The sequence below is a fragment of the Dendrobates tinctorius genome, unplaced genomic scaffold (genome assembly GCF_039654945.1).
Source record: "Dendrobates tinctorius isolate UK_male_01 unplaced genomic scaffold, ASM3965494v1 ptg000226l, whole genome shotgun sequence".
In the NCBI taxonomy this organism is placed as follows: domain Eukaryota; kingdom Metazoa; phylum Chordata; class Amphibia; order Anura; family Dendrobatidae; genus Dendrobates; species Dendrobates tinctorius.
The window spans coordinates 6,924,931-6,944,046 of NW_027361893.1; the positions used below are offsets into that span (position 1 = coordinate 6,924,931).

Sequence of the window (19,116 nt, forward strand, 5' to 3'; positions counted from 1 at the left end):
TCCGGAATTAGGCCTAACCGTCATTCCTGAAAAAATGAAAAACTTACGTGTGCAAACCACAGGTGCTGTAGCTTGCTTAACAGCTCGCCAGCCGTTCTCACGCCCAGTATGGATTACACGTGATTGCACAAAGGTGAGAAAGGGTACCGTATCCCCAGATAACATGTATGGATAGCGTAAACATTCAAAATATATGTCTATACATCAGGAGGCAGGCTCAGACGGTGTTAGGCCCAGTATGGATTGCACGTGATTGCACAAAGGTTAGAAAGGGTACCGTATCCCCGGATAACATGTATGGATAGCGTACACATTCAAAATATATGTCTCAGGAGGCAGGCTCAGACGGTGTCAGGCACAGTATGGATTGCACGTGATTGCACAAAGGTTAGAAAGGGTACCGTATCCCCAGATAACATGTATGGATAGCGTACACATTCAAAATATATGTCTCAGGAGGCAGGCTCAGACGGTGTTAGGCCCAGTATGGATTGCACGTGATTGCACAAAGGTTAGAAAGGGTACCGTATCCCCGGATAACATGTATGGATAGCGTACACATTCAAAATATATGTCTCAGGAGGCAGGCTCAGACGGTGTTAGGCCCAGTATGGATTGCACGTGATTGCACAAAGGTTAGAAAGGGTACCGTATCCCTGGATAACATGTATGGATAGCGTACACATTCAAAATATATGTCTATACAGCAGGAGGCAGGCTCAGACGTGTTAGGCCCAGTATGGATTGCACGTGATTGCACAAAGGTTAGAAAGGGTACCGTATCCCTGGATAACATGTATGGATAACGTACACATTCAAAATATATGTCTCAGGAGGCAGGCTCAGACGGTGTTAGGCCCAGTATGGATTGCACGTGATTGCACAAAGGTTAGAAAGGGTACCGTATCCCCAGATAACATGTATGGATAGCGTACACATTCAAAATATATGTCTCAGGAGGCAGGCTCAGACGGTGTTAGGCCCAGTATGGATTGCACGTGATTGCACAAAGGTTAGAAAGGGTAGCGTATCCCCGGATAACATGTATGGATAGCGTACTCTTTCAAAATATATGTCTCAGGAAGCAGGCTCAGACAGTGTTAGGCCCAGTATGGATTGCACGTGATTGCACAAAGGTTAGAAAGGGTACCGTATCCCCGGATAACATGTATGGATAGCGTACACATTCAAAATATATGTCTATACATCAGGAGGCAGGCTCAGACGGTGTCAGGCCCAGTATGGATTGCACGTGATTGCACAAAGGTTAGAAAGGGTACCATATCCCCAGATAACATGTATGGATAGCGTACACATTCAAAATATATGTCTATACATCAGGAGGCAGGCTCAGACGGTGTCAGGAACAGTATGGATTGCACGTGATTGCACAAAGGTTAGAAAGGGTACCGTATCCCCGGATAACATGTATGGATAGCGTACACATTCAAAATATATGTCTATACAGCAGGAGGCAGGCTCAGACGGTGTTAGGCCCAGTATGGATTGCACGTGATTGCACAAAGGTTAGAAAGGGTACCGTATCCCCAGATAACATGTATGGATAGCGTACACATTCAAAATATATGTCTATACAGCAGGAGGCAGGCTCAGACGGTGTTAGGCCCAGTATGGATTGCACGTGATTGCAAAAAGGTTAGAAAGGGTACCGTATCCCAAGATAACATGTATGGATTGCGTACACATTCAAAATATATGTCTATACAGCAGGAGGCAGGCTCAGACGGTGTTAGGCCCAGTATGGATTGCACGTGATTGCACAAAGGTTAGAAAGGGTACCGTTTCCCCGGATAACATGTATGGATAGCGTACACATTCAAAATATATGTCTCAGGAGGCAGGCTCAGACGGTGTTAGGCCCAGTATGGATTGCACGTGATTGCACAAAGGTTAGAAAGGGTACCGTATCCCCAGATAACATGTATGGATAGCGTACACATTCAAAATATATGTCTATACATCAGGAGGCAGGCTCAGACGGTGTTAGGCCCAGTATGGATTGCACGTGATTGCACAAAGGTTAGAAAGGGTACCGTATCCCTGGATAACATGTATGGATAGCGTACACATTCAAAATATATGTCTCAGGAGGCAGGCTCAGACGGTGTTAGGCCCAGTATGGATTGCACGTGATTGCACAAAGGTTAGAAAGGGTACCGTATCCCCAGATAACATGTATGGATAGCGTACACATTCAAAATATATGTCTATACATCAGGAGGCAGGCTCAGACGGTGTCAGGCCCAGTATGGATTGCACGTGATTGCACAAAGGTTAGAAAGGGTACCGTATCCCCGGATAACATGTATGGATAGCGTACACATTCAAAATATATGTCTATACATCAGGTGGCAGGCTCAGACGGTGTCAGGCACAGTATGGATTTGACGGCCCAGATTACACAGCGGAGGAGCAGGGAGAGGTAAAGATTGCAAATGCTGGGGCCCTGCCCAAGCAAGGGGGGCCCACTCGTGGGCGTCGGTACTGGCACTGGGCCCCTCATAGTACAGCGGTGTGTCTGACGGCGGGTGTGCACCACCACCGTCAGAGACACTTGATTGCACTATGAGGGACCCTGTGCCAGTGCCCGCGCCCAAGAGTCGGCCTACCCACCTGTCCAGGGCAACGGCACTCGCACGGTGTCGTGCGCTAGGTGGTGACCCCGGCCATGGGGGGGAGGCAGCACAGTTAGGGAGTATTAGAAAGTGGCATATGTTGATGTTGGACATTCAGCTGATGCAAAAGGCGAAATAGGTGAAGTCCCAGGAAGAGGTGGACCAAAGCAAGCCATTTTTCTGTCACCCTATGTGTCATCAGGGGAAGGTGGGACAAAATCCTTGGAAACCCATGCATGGTTCATTTTAATGAAGGTTAGATCATCCACATTTTGGGTTGACAGACGGGTCCTTTTTTCTGTCAGGATTGATCCAGCTGCACTGAAGACTCTTTCCGATAGTACACTTGCAGCTGGGCAAGCGAGCTCCTGTAAGGCATATTGGGCCAATTCAGGCCAGGTGTCCAGTTTAGCGGCCCAATAGTCAAAGGGGAATGACCTGTGTGGGAGAACATCGATATAGGAGGAAAAGTTGTTTGTAACCATAGTTGACAACTGCTGTCTCCTGTCACTTTCCATCGATGCAGTATTACCAGTTGTGTGAGCGGTACTTGAAAAATCAGTCCACAACATTGTCATGAAACCCCTGTCTCCAACGCCACTTCTGCTGTGTGCACCACGAACACCTCTGCCAAGCTGCCCCCGGCCCGTACGGCTCGTGTGAGAACCATCACCGCTGCTGTGTGCTGGGAATGCCTCAACCGATTTACCAGAGTTGCTTGTTTATTAGCCAATATTAGGTCAAGGTTCTCCTGTGGCATGATGTTTTGTAATTTGCCTTTATAGCGTGGATCCAGGATGCTGGCCAACCAGTAGTCGTCATCGTTCATCATTTTGGCAATGTGGGGGTCCCTTTTTAGGATCTGCAAGGCATAATCTGACATGTGGGCCAATGTTCCCGGTGTCAATGATGCACTGCGAGTGCTGGGTGGAGGAGCACTTTCTGGCAAATCCACATCCCTCCAGTCACGCACAAACCCTGTACCAGACCTTGCCACGCCAACATTTTCACTTGCCCCACGAGATGCATCCTCCTCCCCTAAGTAATCATCCCCATCATCATCCTCCTCCTCCTCTTCTTCCTCCACCTCGTCCAGGAGAGGTCCCTGAGCAGACAATGGCTGAATGTCATCAAGGATTCCCTCCTCCTCTTCCTCCTCATCAACATTGGCTGCAGACGCCTGCTCCTTAAGGTGCGTCAAAGTTTGCATGAGCAGACGCATAAGTGGGATGCTCATGCTTAGGATGGCGTCGTCTGCGCTTACCAGCCGTGTGCATTCCTCAAAACACTGAAGGACTTTACAGAGGTCTTTCAGCTTCGACCACTGCACACCTGTCAACTCCATGTCTGCTCTCAAAGTGCCTGGCCGTGTATCCTCCCACAAATGCATTATGGCCTGCCTCTGCTCGCACAGCCGCTCCACCATGTGCAGGGTGGAGTTCCACCTTGTTGCAATGTCGTACGACTGCGCTCTGTGGACGAGCTTTCGCTTCTGGAGGAGGAGGAGGAGGAGGAGGGTCGAACACCTACAGCCAACTGCTTCCTATACCGTGGGCTAGGCAGCACTGTCCCACCACCGCTGTCCCCTGTGGACCCTGCATCCACCACATTAACCCAGTGCGCAGTGATGGACACGTAACGGCCCTGGCCATGCCGACTGCACCATGCATCAGTTGTGAGGTGCACCTTTCCGCTCACTGACTGCTTGAGTGCATGGACAATGCGGTCTTTCACATGATGGTGGAGGGCTGGGATGGCTTTGCGAGAGAAGAAGTGGCGACTGGGTAGGTCATAGCGTGGTACTGCATAGGCCATGAGTTCGCGGAAAGCTGTGCTTTCCACCAACCGAAAGGGCATCATCTCAAACGAGATTAGTTTGGCAATGTGGGCGTTCAAACCCAGTGTACGCGGATGAGAGACTGAGTACTTTCTTGACCTACTCATAGTGTCTGGGAGGGTGAGCTGGACTTGAGAGCTGCATATGGTGGAAGTAGCGGTGGACAGGGCGGACTGAGAGAGGGTTGATGATGGTGATGGAGTTGGTGTTCTTTCTGATGGCCTAGAATCAGTCTTTCGTTGATATAACAGTGGGATTCCCTGACTGCTGTGGCCTTGCAACGACACCTCAACATTTGCTGCTGTGCTAACCGGGGGGCTTACAGTGGGGGAAACAATGTAGCGTTGCTGACTACCTTCGTTGTGATCAGTTGCACATGTGGCACTTGAGGTTTGGTGTTGTGTCCACGCTTGCAAGTGCATGCTGGTTAAATGTCTAAGCATGCAACTGGTATTCAAATTTTTCAGATTTTTCCCTCGGCTAAAGGTCTTTGCGCACTTCTTACAGATAACCTTGGCCTGATCATGAGGATTTTGTTCAAAAAAGTGCCACACTGCACTCTTCCTACTTTAGCAGACATTTTGCAGCCTAGCACGCTTTGATCTTTTGACCCTCTGGACAAGCTGTCCAGCAACTCTTTTGATGTTTGGAACCTGTCTTTGGAGTGCTACGGGCCTGCCAGATAACAGCTGTTGCGATGTCGATGTCTGCTGTGGATGCTCCTCATCTGAGCTATTGGAAGCAGCACCCTCTTCCCCCAATGGATGCCAATCTGGGTCAACAACTGGGTCATCCATCACCTCCTCTTCTATGTCATGTGCACCTTCCTCTGTGTCACCGTGTATGGTGGTATAGTGTGCGGGAAGGGGCACCTGAGTCTCATCAGGGTCAGAATCTGGCTCTGTACACTGCGAGGACAATGTAGTGCTCTGAGTGAATGTACCAGCAGAATCATCCATCAGCGGCTGTGCATCAGTGCACTCCATGTCAGATTCATCTTGGCCTGGGTAATTCACCATTTGACTTGATAATCCAGGCATGGTATGTGAAAACAGCTCCATGGAGTAATCAGTAGTATGGCCTGCGTCATCCTTCAATCTTGGTTGGGGTGAAGGACACAAGGAAAGGTGTGGTTCATGAACATGAGCCTCCAATGACGACTCAGTGCTTTTACTTTTTACAACTGAAGAAGAGGAGGCGATAGAGCTGGAGGCTGAGTCAGCAATGTAAGACAAAACTTTTTCCTGATGCTCTGGCTTTAAAAGCGGTTTGCCAACTCCTAGAAAACTAAGCGTTCGAGGCCTTATGTAGCCAGACGATGACGCAGGCTCAACACCTCCTGCATTCGGTCCTATTTTGCTCTTGCCACTACCATCAGATCCACCACCAACACCATCATTACCAGCTGCCAACCCCCGCCCAATTCCACGACCTCTTCCACCAGCCTTCCTCATTTTTGGTAGAAATGTAGACAAAATCCAACAAACTATATAGTAATGTAAAACAAGGTACAAGGTGTCTATAGGACAGGGGAGATTTTGAATTTCTGCAGACACTTGTGGACACTGGACACTTTTGGATTGTGTGAGGCCCACTGATATCTGAGCGCTATGTGACAGGCTCGATGGCACAGCTGTGACCAAAGTGACTAGAGGATAAGGGAGATTTTGAATCTCTGCACACACTTTTGGATACTGGACACTTTTGGATTGTGTGAGGCCCACTGATATCTGAGCGCTATGTCACAGGCTCGATGGCACAGCTGTGACCAAAGTGACTAGAGGATAAGGGAGATTTTGAATTTCTGCAGACACTTTTGGACACTAGACACTTTTGGATTGTGTGAGGCCCAATGAATATCTGAGCGCTATGTGACAGGCTCGATGGCACAGCTGTGACCAAAGTGACTAGAGGATAAGGGAGATTTTGAATCTCTGCACACACTTTTGGACACTGGACACTTTTGGATTGTGTGAGGCCAACTGATATCTGAGTGCTATGTCACAGGCTCGATGGCACAGCTGTGACCAAAGTGACTAGAGGATAAGGGAGATTTTGAATCTCTGCACACACTTTTGGACACTGGACACTTTTGGATTGTGTGAGGCCCAATGAATATCTGAGCGCTATGTGACAGGCTCGATGGCACAGCTGTGACCAAAGTGACTAGAGGATAAGGGAGATTTTGAATCTCTGCACACACTTTTGGACACTGGACACTTTTGGATTGTGTGAGGCCCAATGAATATCTGAGCGCTATGTGACAGGCTCGATGGCACAGCTGTGACCAAAGTGACTAGAGGATAAGGGAGATTTTGAATCTCTGCACACACTTTTGGACACTGGACACTTTTGGATTGTGTGAGGCCCACTGATATTTTAGCGCTATGTCACAGGCTCGATGGCACAGCTGTGACAAAAGTGACTAGAGGATAAGGGAGATTTTGAATCTCTGCACAAACTTTTGGACACTGGACACTTTTGGATTGTGTGAGGCCCACTGATATCTGAGCGCTATGTCACAGGCTCGATGGCACAGCTGTGACCAAAGTGACTAGAGGATAAGGGAGATTTTGAATCTCTGCACACACTTTTGGACACTGGACACTTTTGGATTGTGTGAGGCCCAATGAATATCTGAGCACTATGTCACAGGCTCGATGGCACAGCTGTAACCAAAGTGACTAGAGAATAAGGGAGATTTTGAATCTCTGCACACACTTTTGGACACTGGACACTTTTGGATTGTGTGAGGCCCAATGAATATCTGAGCACTATGTCACAGGCTCGATGGCACAGCTGTGACCAAAGTGACTAGAGGATAAGGGAGATTTTGAATCTCTGCACACACTTTTGGACACTGGACACTTTTGGATTGTGTGAGGCCCACTGATATCTGAGCGCTATGTCACAGGCTCGATGGCACAGCTGTGACAAAAGTGACTAGATGATAAGGGAGATTTTGAATCTCTGCATACACTTTTGGACACTGGACACTTTTGGAATGTGTGAGGCCCACTGATATCTGAGCGCTATGTCACAGGCTCGATGGCACAGCTGTGACCAAAGTGACTAGAGGATAAGGGAGATTTTGAATCTCTGCACACACTTTTGGACACTGGACACTTTTGGATTGTGTGAGGCCCAATGAATATCTGAGCGCTATGTCACTGGCTCGATGGCACAGCTGTGACCAAAGTGACTAGAGGATAAGGGAGATTTTGAATCTCTGCACACACTTTTGGACACTGGACACTTTTGGATTGTGTGAGGCCCAATGAATATCTGAGCGCTATGTGACAGGCTCGATGGCACAGCTGTGACCAAAGTGACTAGAGGATAAGGGAGATTTTGAATTTCTGCAGACACTTTTGGACACTAGACACTTTTGGATTGTGTGAGGCCCAATGAATATCTGAGCGCTATGTGACAGGCTCGATGGCACAGCTGTGACCAAAGTGACTAGAGGATAAGGGAGATTTTGAATCTCTGCACACACTTTTGGACACTGGACACTTTTGGATTGTGTGAGGCCCAATGAATATCTGAGCGCTATGTGACAGGCTTGATGGCACAGCTGTGACCAAAGTGACTAGAGGTTAAGGGAGATTTTGAATCTCTGCACACACTTTTGGACACTGGACACTTTTGGATTGTGTGAGGCCCAATGAATATCTGAGCGCTATGTGACAGGCTCGATGGCACAGCTGTGACCAAAGTGACTAGAGGATAAGGGAGATTTTGAATCTCTGCACACACTTTTGGACACTGGACACTTTTGGATTGTGTGAGGCCCAATGAATATCTGAGCGCTATGTCACAGGCTTGATGGCACAGCTGTGACCAAAGTGACTAGAGGGTAAGGGAGATTTTGAATCTCTGCACACACTTTTGGACACTGGACACTTTTGGATTGTGTGAGGCCCAATGAATATCTGAGCGCTATGTGACAGGCTCGATGGCACAGCTGTGACCAAAGTGACTAGAGGATAAGGGAGATTTTGAATTTCTGCAGACACTTTTGGACACTGGACACTTTTGGATTGTGTGAGGCCCAATGAATATCTGAGCGCTATGTGACAGGCTCGATGGCACAGCTGTGACCAAAGTGACTAGAGGATAAGGGAGATTTTGAATCTCTGCACACACTTTTGGACACTGGACACTTTTGGATTGTGTGAGGCCCAATGAATATCTGAGCGCTATGTCATAGGCTTGATGGCACAGCTGTGACCAAAGTGACTAGAGGATAAGGGAGATTTTGAATCTCTGCACACACTTTTGGACACTGGACACTTTTGGATTGTGTGAGGCCCAATGAATATCTGAGCGCTATGTCACAGGATCGATGGCACAGCTGTGACCAAAGTGACTAGAGGATAAGGGAGATTTTGAATCTCTGCACACACTTTTGGACACTGGACACTTTTGGATTGTGTGAGGCCCAATGAATATCTGAGCGCTATGTCACAGGCTCGATGGCACAGCTGTGACCAAAGTGACTAGAGGATAAGGGAGATTTTGAATCTCTGCACACACTTTTGGACACTGGACACTTTTGGATTGTGTGAGGCCCACTGATATCTGAGCGCTATGTCACAGGCTCGATGGCACAGCTGTGACAAAAGTGACTAGAGGATAAGGGAGATTTTGAATCTCTGCACACACTTTTGGACACTGGACACTTTTGGAATGTGTGAGGCCCACTGATATCTGAGCGCTATGTGACAGGCTCGATGGCACAGCTGTGACCAAAGTGACTAGAGGATAAGGGAGATTTTGAATCTCTGCACACACTTTTGGACACTGGACACTTTTGGATTGTGTGAGGCCCAATGAATATATGAGCGCTATGTCACTGGCTCGATGGCACAGCTGTGACCAAAGTGACTAGAGGATAAGGGAGATTTTGAATCTCTGCACACACTTTTGGACACTGGACACTTTTGGATTGTGTGAGGCCCAATGAATATCTGAGCGCTATGTGACAGGCTCGATGGCACAGCTGTGATCAAAGTGACTAGAGGATAAGGGAGATTTTGAATTTCTGCAGACACTTTTGGACACTGGACACTTTTGGATTGTGTGAGGCCCAATGAATATCTGAGCGCTATGTGACAGGCTCGATGGCACAGCTGTGACCAAAGTGACTAGAGGATAAGGGAGATTTTGAATCTCTGCACACACTTTTGGACACTGGACACTTTTGGATTGTGTGAGGCCCAATGAATATCTGAGCGCTATGTGACAGGCTCGATGGCACAGCTGTGACCAAAGTGACTAGAGGAAAAAGGAGATTTTGAATCTCTGCACACACATTTGGACACTGGACACTTTTGGATTCTGTGAGGCCCAATGAATATCTGAGCGCTATGTGACAGGCTCGATGGCACAGCTGTGACCAAAGTGACTAGAGGATAAGGGAGATTTTGAATCTCTGCACACACTTTTGGACACTGGACACTTTTGGATTGTGTGAGGCCCAATGAATATCTGAGCGCTATGTCACAGGCTCGATGGCACAGCTGTGACCAAAGTGACTAGAGGGTAAGGGAGATTTTGAATCTCTGCACACACTTTTGGACACTGGACACTTTTGGATTGTGTGAGGCCCAATGAATATCTGAGCGCTATGTGACAGGCTCGATGGCACAGCTGTGACCAAAGTGACTAGAGGATAAGGGAGATTTTGAATTTCTGCAGACACTTTTGGACACTGGACACTTTTGGATTGTGTGAGGCCCAATGAATATCTGAGCGGTATGTGACAGGCTCGATGGCACAGCTGTGACCAAAGTGACTAGAGGATAAGGGAGATTTTGAATCTCTGCACACACTTTTGGACACTGGACACTTTTGGATTGTGTGAGGCCCAATGAATATCTGAGCGCTATGTCACAGGCTTGATGGCACAGCTGTGACCAAAGTGACTAGAGGATAAGGGAGATTTTGAATCTCTGCACACACTTTTGGACACTGGACACTTTTGGATTGTGTGAGGCCCAATGAATATCTGAGCGCTATGTCACAGGCTCGATGGCACAGCTGTGACCAAAGTGACTAGAGGATAAGGGAGATTTTGAATTTCTGCAGACACTTGTGGACACTGGACACTTTTGGATTGTATGAGGCCCAATGAATATCTGAGCACTATGTGACAGGCTCGATGGCACAGCTGTGACCAAAGTGACTAGAGGATAAGGGAGATTGGATTGCTTTTAAGAAAGCAGTTTGCAGAGCAGTGGGTAAACAGCAATGCCAGCCTGTCAGGAAGCCTTAAAAGGCAGCCCAACAACCAACACCACTGATACACCACAATATAGCCTCCCCTTGCACTGCACACACAGTGACTGGTGTGTTGTGCAGGCCAAATTGCTAGCAGCAGAAGCAGTTTTTTTTTCTTCTTCTCAGGACAAAAAAAAAATTGGGATTGCTTTTAAAAAAGCAGTTTGCGGAGCAGTGGGTAAACAGCAATGCAGGAATGTCAGGAAGCCTTAGAAGGCAGCCCAACAACCAACACCACTGATACACCACTATATAGCCTCCCCTTGCACTGCACACACAGTGACTGGTGTGTTGTGCAGGCCAAATCGCTAGCAGCAGAAGCAGTTTTTTTGTCTTCTTCCCTGCCTAACGCTCTCCCTACAGAATCAGCAGCAACCTCTCCCTATACTGAGATCGGCAGAAGTAAGATGGCGGTCGGCGTGCACGCCCTTTTATACCCCCTGTGACGCCCACCAAAGCAAGCCAATCACTTGCATGCCCTTCTGAAAGATGGTGGTGACCCCTGCCTATGTCATCACGTTGCCCACAGTGTCCGTGGATCCTGATTGGCTGAAAAAGAGCGCAAAACAAACTTTTGAAACGCGACTTTGGCGCGTAAGTCGCCGACCTCGTGGCCGACCTTATCCTAGGGTCGGGTTTCGTTTCATGAAACCCGACTTTGCCAAAAGTCGGCGACTTTTGAATTTTTTCGACCCGTTTCGCTCAACTCTACCTAAAATCATGTACAATGTTTTCTGAAACAGTCAGAAAACTAACCACATATTGGCAGATCCCAGACTGCAAACTATATACTTCATAAGTTTATAAGATACTCCAGTGTCAGGAATAGATAGTATGTGAAAATGCAGTATACACCACTCACCTTCTGACTAACCTTCAGGAGGTGAATTATGGGTATAGTTTTACATTTGTAATTAATAAAGTTTAGTTTTATCCTTTTGTCAGCAAACACGAGGAATGACGAGAGACAACTCCTTTAAGAAGATCCAATTTTGGTTAAAACTATTCCAACATTCTGAATATGAAAAAGGCTTCTCCCCTGTGTGTGTTCTCTGGTGGCTATCAAGTTGCACGTTCTGGATAAAACATTTCCCACATTCTGAACAGAAAAAACGCTTCTCCGGGGTGAATTCTCTGGTGCTTAACACAAGCTGATTTACTGTTAAAACATTTCCCACATTCTGAACATGAAAAAGGCTTCTCCCCTGTGTGAGCTCTCTGGTGTCTATCAAGACGTGATTTCTGGTTAAAACATTTCCCACATTCTGAACATGAAAATCGCTTCTCCCCTGTGTGAGTTCTCTGGTGCTTAACCAAATCTGATTTATTTTGAAAACATTTCTCACATTCTGAACATGAAAAAGGCTTCTACCCTGTGTGAGTTCTCTGGTGGCTATCAAGATACCGTTTCTGCTTAAAACATTTCCCACATTCTGAAAAGGAAAAAGGCTTCTCCCCTGTGTGACTTCTCTGGTGCCTAACTAAATCTGATTTATGTGCAAACATTTCCCACATTGTGAACATGAAAAAGGCTTATCCCCTGTGTGGGTTCTCTGGTAGCTATCAAGTTGTGCTTTCCGGTTAAAACATTTCTCACATTCTGAACATGAAAACGGCTTCTCTCCTTTGTGAGTTCTCTGGTGTCTATAAAGAACAGATTTCTGGTTAAAACATTTGCCACATTCTGAACAGGAAAAAGGCTTCTCCCCAGTGTGACCATTCTGATGTCTAACAAGATGTACTTTCTGGGTAAAACATTTTCCACATTCTGAACATGAAAATGACTTCTTTGCTTTAGGAGCAGTTTGCTTTTTAATGCCTCTTTTGTGACTTTGATTTTCCTTAGTAGTCGGTAATGAATCAGAAGACAGGACCTGTTTCATAGGATCAGATGATAGATCTTTGCTGTGAATGGATGATGGTATATCTGGAGTAACATCAATCACTTCAGTTGTATCTTGTAGGATCTCAAGATCATCAGATTTAAAAATTGAAGATGTCAGCTGTCCCTCTGATCTCCTGGTACAGTCATCTGCTAAGATAAAAAAAAAAATATTTTTTATAAAATATCCTTGAATTTTATATTTTTGAAAAATTCTACTTAAACTGTCCATAAAAATGGCAAGCTATGTAAAAACTTTAACTCCTTTCCGACAGCTGACGGGATAGTACGTCAGCAGTCAGTGTCCCCTGCTTTGAGGTAGGCTCCGACGGTGAGCCCACCTCAAAGCCGCGACATGTCAGCTGTTATAAACAGCTGACATGTGTCCACAATAGGCGCAGGCGGAATCGCAATCCGCCCGTGCCTATTAACTAGTTAAATCCCGCTGTCAAATGCTGACAGCGGGCATTTAACTAGTGCTTCCGGCGCCCAGCCAAAAATGAGCTCATCGCCGACCCCCATCACGTGATCAGGGGTCAGCGATGCATTGCCGTGATAACCAGAGGTCTAATAGAGACCTCTATGGTTGTTGCCAGCACATTGCTACGAGCACCACCCGGCGGTCGGCGCTCATAGCATGCAGTAAATTTGCTACATATAGGCAATCTGAGCATCGCCTATATGTAGCAGAGCCGATCAAGCATAGCATGCTTCTAGCCTCCAATGGAGGCTATTGAACAATGCCAAAAGTAAAATAAAAACAAAAGTGTTTAAAAATGTAAAAAAATAAACATAAAAGTTTAAATCACCCCCCTTTTGCCCCAATCAAAATAAAACAATAAAAGAAAAAAATAAAACCTACATATATTTGGTATCACTGCATTCGTTTAGATTTGCCCGATCCATCAATAAAAAACGCCAGAATTGCATTTTTTTGGTCGTTCTGACATTGCATTAAAATGCAATAAAGGGCGATCAAAAGAAAGTATCTGCACAAAAGTGGTATCATTAAAAATGTCAACCCGGTGTGCAAAAAATAAGCCTTCACCAGACCCCAGATCACGAAAAATGGAGACACTACAGGTCTCGGAAAATTGCGCTTTTTTTCCTAGCCAATTTTGGAATTTTTTTCATCACTTAGATAAAAGCGGACCTAGACATGTTTGGTGTCTATGAACTCGTAATGACCTGGAAAATCATAATGGCAGGTCAGTTTTAGCATTTAGTGAACCTAGCAAAAAAGCCTAACAAAAAACAAGTGTGGGATTGCACTTTTTTGCAATTTCACCACACTTGGAATTTTTTTTCCATTTTCGAGTACACGACATGGTAAAACCAATGGTGTCGTTCAAAAATACAACTCGTCCCACAAAAAATAAGCCCTCACATGGCCATATTGACGGAAAAATAAAAAAAGTTATGGCTCTGGAAAGAAGTGGAGCAAAAAACGAAAATGAAAAATCCTCTGGTCATTAATAGGTTAATTATTTACATAGACAATGACAGTTCACAGTCTAACAGAAAACCTTGTAGAATGAACCAGTAGTGTGTGGTGTACAGCTGTTTGTTCATTCTGCCTCCCAAATATTGAATAGAAAGAATCCAATGTATGTAGGCAAAAATAATACCAATTCTCAAATCACAAAAAACAAGTCCCCACTCAGATCCATCATCTGTCATTGGAAAAACAGAGGTTCCCACACTATTAGTGGCTCAAAGGCTGTTGAAAAGCAAGAGTTTGTATAAACCAATCCAGCAAAATCTGCTGTCACTTCTGAGTCTTGCAGTGTGCTCAAACAACATTTTGGCTCCAAAAAGAAAACAGGATTTTGGTTGCTTACCGTAAAATCTGTTTCTCAGTCTTCATTGGTGGACACAGAAACCGTGGGTGTGTGCTGCTGCCTCTACGAGGTTGACACTATGCCATGAAAAAAAGGTCAACTCCGCCTCCGTAGTATACACCCCTCCGACTGGCTGTAGTAAAATCAGTGAGTGAAAAAGCAGCAGGAGTCATTGCCAAGTAAGCCAATTATATAAACATTATAATAACAATCATGGGAGGGTGCTGTGTCCCCCAATGAAGACTCTGAGAAACAGATTTTACGGTAAGCAACCAAAATCCTGTTTTCTCTTTCGTCTCATTGGGGAACACAGAAACCATGGGACGTCCAAAAGCAGTCCATGGGGAGGGAAAAGACAGAAACTTCCTTCAGGTCGGAGAACTCATCACTACCGCCTGCAAGATTCTTCTGTCTAGGCTGACGTCCGCTGAAGCATAGGTATGGACCTTATAGAACCTCGAAAAGGTATGAACGGATGACCAGGTAGCGGCCTTGCACAATTGCATGGCTGATGCCCTATGGTGTACCACCCAGGAGGGCCCCCCCGCCCTGGTTGAGTGAGCCTTGACCCCAGCAGGGTACACCCTGTAGGCTTCCAGAATTGACATTCTGAACCAGTGGGCGATTGTCGCCTTAGAGGCCAGCTGGCCTCTTCTCACACCATTAGGAGTGACAAAGAGCGAGTCTGTGTTCCTGAAAGCAGTCCTAGCCAAGTATACCCTTATCGCCCTGACCAGGTCCAGAAATCCCCCCCATCGATGACCTGGTCATGTGATCACATGTCACCGATGGGTTGGCATGACAACCATAGGTCTCCAGCTGACCTCTATGTGTCACGTCACCGTCAGACTCAGGGCCTGCTGTCCCGGCCTCGGCCACTAGGAGGCGCCGGACTGTCACATCACCATCAGACTCAGGGCCTGCTGTCCCGGCCTCGACCACTAGGAGGCGCCGGACTGTCCCATCACCGTCTGACTTGTGGCCTTGCGGTTCCGGCCTCGGTCTCTGGGAGGCGCTGTCCTTCAACCCCGAGTGATGGCAGCGATAGTTATGAGGCTCCTGCGCAGGCTTCGCTCCTCGGTCAGTCATGAAGGGGCTGGTGCATCACCATCCAGCCTGGTCCTGGGGGCAGTCCGGATGACATCATCAGCCCAGGAGCCTGTGAGGGATGACCTGATCCCTCAAATACCTTGGGACTGCTCTTGCAGGCCACCGGATATATTCTTGGTTCCCCTGCGTGTTACGGTGTGAATTACTGTTTGACTGACTCTGACTTTTGGCCTGGATTGTGACTCTGCTTCTGCCTAACGTTTCTGTACCTCTGCGACTCTCCTGGTTTATGACTCTGACTTCGGCCTGGATTCTGACTCTGCTTCTGCCTAACGATTCTGTACCTCTGTGACTCTCCTGGTTTATGACTCTGACTTCGGCCTGGATTCTGACTCTGCTTCTGCCTAACGATTCTGTACCTCTGCGACTCTCCTGGTTTATGACTCTGGCTTCGGCCTGGAATCTGACTTTGCTACTGTCTACTGTTTTTATACCATTTCTGCCTGACTGGTTTAGTCTCGGATATCATTGCCTCTGTGTCCTGTATTGGAACACCTTTCTGGCAACCGTCCTGCTCTGGTCATTGCTTCTATTCAGACAGCACCTCCTGGGCTCTGCTATAAATCCAGATCCCTGTATAGGGTTAAAGGGTATCAGTGTTTCTCGGGGTGTTGTCTGGCTGCAGCCCAGACTGCAGGCAGACGTCACACTATATCCGGCCCAAAAAATAAAACTGCTTTTCCTCTTCCTCCTGACTGAGCTGATTCTTGGCCCAAACACCTGTTACATTGCACAGCCTGGAAGGTCGCTCTCAGGCTCAAGCATGCTGCAGCCTGGAAGCTTCAAGGAAAATGCTGGCTGTTGGAAATCCACATTCCTGGATCATCACCCCCTGGACAGGTCTGGGGGTCAGGTATTGCCCACAAATGCGGCCAAACTGTTGTTACCAGTTTCCCTTTCTTTTTCTAAGAAACGTCTGTGTGTGAAGGCTTTTGTGGATTGTGGTGCTGCCGGCAACCTTATGGATTTTTTATTTGCTAGGAGCCTTGGTGTACCTCTGTCAAGGCTTAAAGCGCCTATTCAGACAACTGTGATTAATGGTACATCTATATTCCAGGGAGGCGTGGAATTCGTTACTGCCAAAATTTCTATGTCAGTGGGGACATTACATAACAAACAAATGTCATTTTTTGTTATATACAATTTATCAGATCCAGTTGTGTTAGGCATGCCATGGTTGCACCAACATAATCCGGTTATTGACTGGCGCATAGGTGACGTTGTGTGCTGGAGTCCACGGTGTCAGAGTAACTGTATGTCTTTTTCAGTAAACCAGATTAAAATTAAAACACCTTCTATTCCATATGCGTTTAGGGATTATGAAGATGTTTTCTCTATAGTGGAGTTGGAGAAACTACCTCCTCACAGAGAATACGATTGTCCTATTGACTTGGTCCCTGGTGCCCGTCTCCCTAAGGGGAGAATATTCAACCTCTCTGGTCCTGAGCGTGTAGCCATGAATGACTACATAGCAGACAGCCTACGAAAAGGCTTCATTAGACCTTCCACCTCACCTGTAGGAGCTGGGTTTTTCTTTGTGGAGAAAAAAGATGGTGGACTCAGACCATGCATTGATTACCCTGAGCTGAACGCCATTACTGTAAAAAATCAGTACCCACTGCCACTCATTCCTGATCTTTTTAATCAGTTACTGGGAGCCCGCTGGTTTACTAAACTTGACCTCCGGGGGGCATATAACCTGGTCCACATAAGAGATGGGGACGAATGGAAAACGGCCTTTAATACACCCCTTGGCCATTTTGAGTACCTGGTAATGCCGTTCAGACTCAGTAACGCTCCTGCAGTATTTCAGCACTTCGTCAACGATATTTTCAGAGACATTTGTGGGGTGTATGTCGTCGTATATCTGGACGACATTTTATTTATTCTGCTGACCCTGTGACACATGCTCAACACGTCCGTTCAGTACTGCAAAGACTGCACGAAAACTCTTTTGTTTGCAAAATTTGAAAAATGTGTTTTTTTTGCCGAAGAGGTGCAGTTTTTATGATACATGGTCTCAGGCAAGGGGTTCCGCATGGATCCTGCCAAGATTCAACCTATTAAGGATTGGGTGCAACCCAAATCGCTGAAAGCACTGCAGCGATTTTTGGGATTTGCAAATTATTATTGCAAATTCATCAGGGGATTCTCAGAGATTGCCAAGCCACTCACGGACCTTACCCGGAAAGGGGCGGACGTGACCAATTGGAATCCTGAGGCAACTCAGGCTTTTTCTACACTAAAAGAGTGCTTCGTGGCCAACCCGGTGTTGATTCAACCAAACTTGGACCACCCGTTTATTGTAGAAGTAGATGCCTCCGAATTCAGAGTGGGAGCAGTGCTCTCGCAAGGCACTGCATCCCTCACTCAGCTTCGCCCATGTGCCTTTTTCTCCCGCAAATTCTCTGCCACGGAGAGAAACTATGACATCGTCAATCGGGAATTATTGGCAATCAAGTGGGCCTTCAAGGAATGGCGCCACTTCCTCGAAGGTGCCAAACACAAGGTTACTGTTATTACCGACCACAAAAACCTAACCTACCTAGAGTCGGCTAAAAGACTAAATCCTAGGCAGGCCAGGTGGGCCTTGTTTTTCTCCAGGTTTGATTTTTTAATCACCTTTCGCCCCGGAACTAAAAATGTGAGGGCAGATGCCCTCTCCCGCAGCTTTTGCCCCACACAAACCGAGGACTATGAACCAGTTCCAATATTGGCTAATAGCATTGTCGTGTCAGCAGTATCTCTGGACCTTCTGGAGGAGATCCGTAGGTCATCAGAATGAGCTCCTGACACTACACCCCCCTAAAAATTATTCGTTCCAGCTACCTTTCGCTTACAAGTGTTAAAAGAATCACACGACTCCGTCCTGGCAGGCCTTCCTGGTCTCAATAAACCACTAGGTTGGTAACCAGGAACTTTTGGTGGCCGACGGTGGCCAAGGACTGTAAGGAATACATCTCAGCGTGTGAAGTCTGTGCCCGCGCCAAGCCCCCCATAATCGCCCTACCGGCTGGCTTCAGTCCTTGCCCACCCCTGAGAGTCCATCGACCCACATCTCCATGGACTTCATTACAAACCTGCCACCCTCTGATGGGAAAACTTGTATCTGGGTGGTGGTGGACAGGTTCAGTAAGCAGTGTCACTTTGTTCCCCTGTCTGGCTTGCCTAACTCTGAAACTTTAAGTAAGTTGTTTGTTCTTCACGTTGTACGTTTGCACGGCGTTTCGGCAAATATTGTGTCCGACAGGGGTACCCAGTTTGTCTCAAAGTTCTGGAGGGCGTTCTGTAAACGTATTGGTGTTGAGTTGTCCTTCTCCTCGGCATACCATCCCGAAACCAATGGTCAAACTGAGCGTGCCAACCAAGCGCTGGAGCAATACCTCTGCTGCTATGTCTCAGCACATGAGTCAGATTGGGTGGAACATTTGCCATTGGCGGAGTTCGCTCTCAATAATAGATACCAAGACTCCATCAAAACTACCCCCTTTTTCTGTAACCTTGGACTACATCCGCACTTTGGAT

General features: G+C 46.9%; 1 pseudogene; it reads right to left on the reverse strand.

Moving 5' to 3' along the window:
- Positions 1 to 19,116, reverse strand: part of LOC141059267 (uncharacterized) — a 176,964-nt pseudogene that overhangs the window by 65,240 nt on the left and 92,608 nt on the right.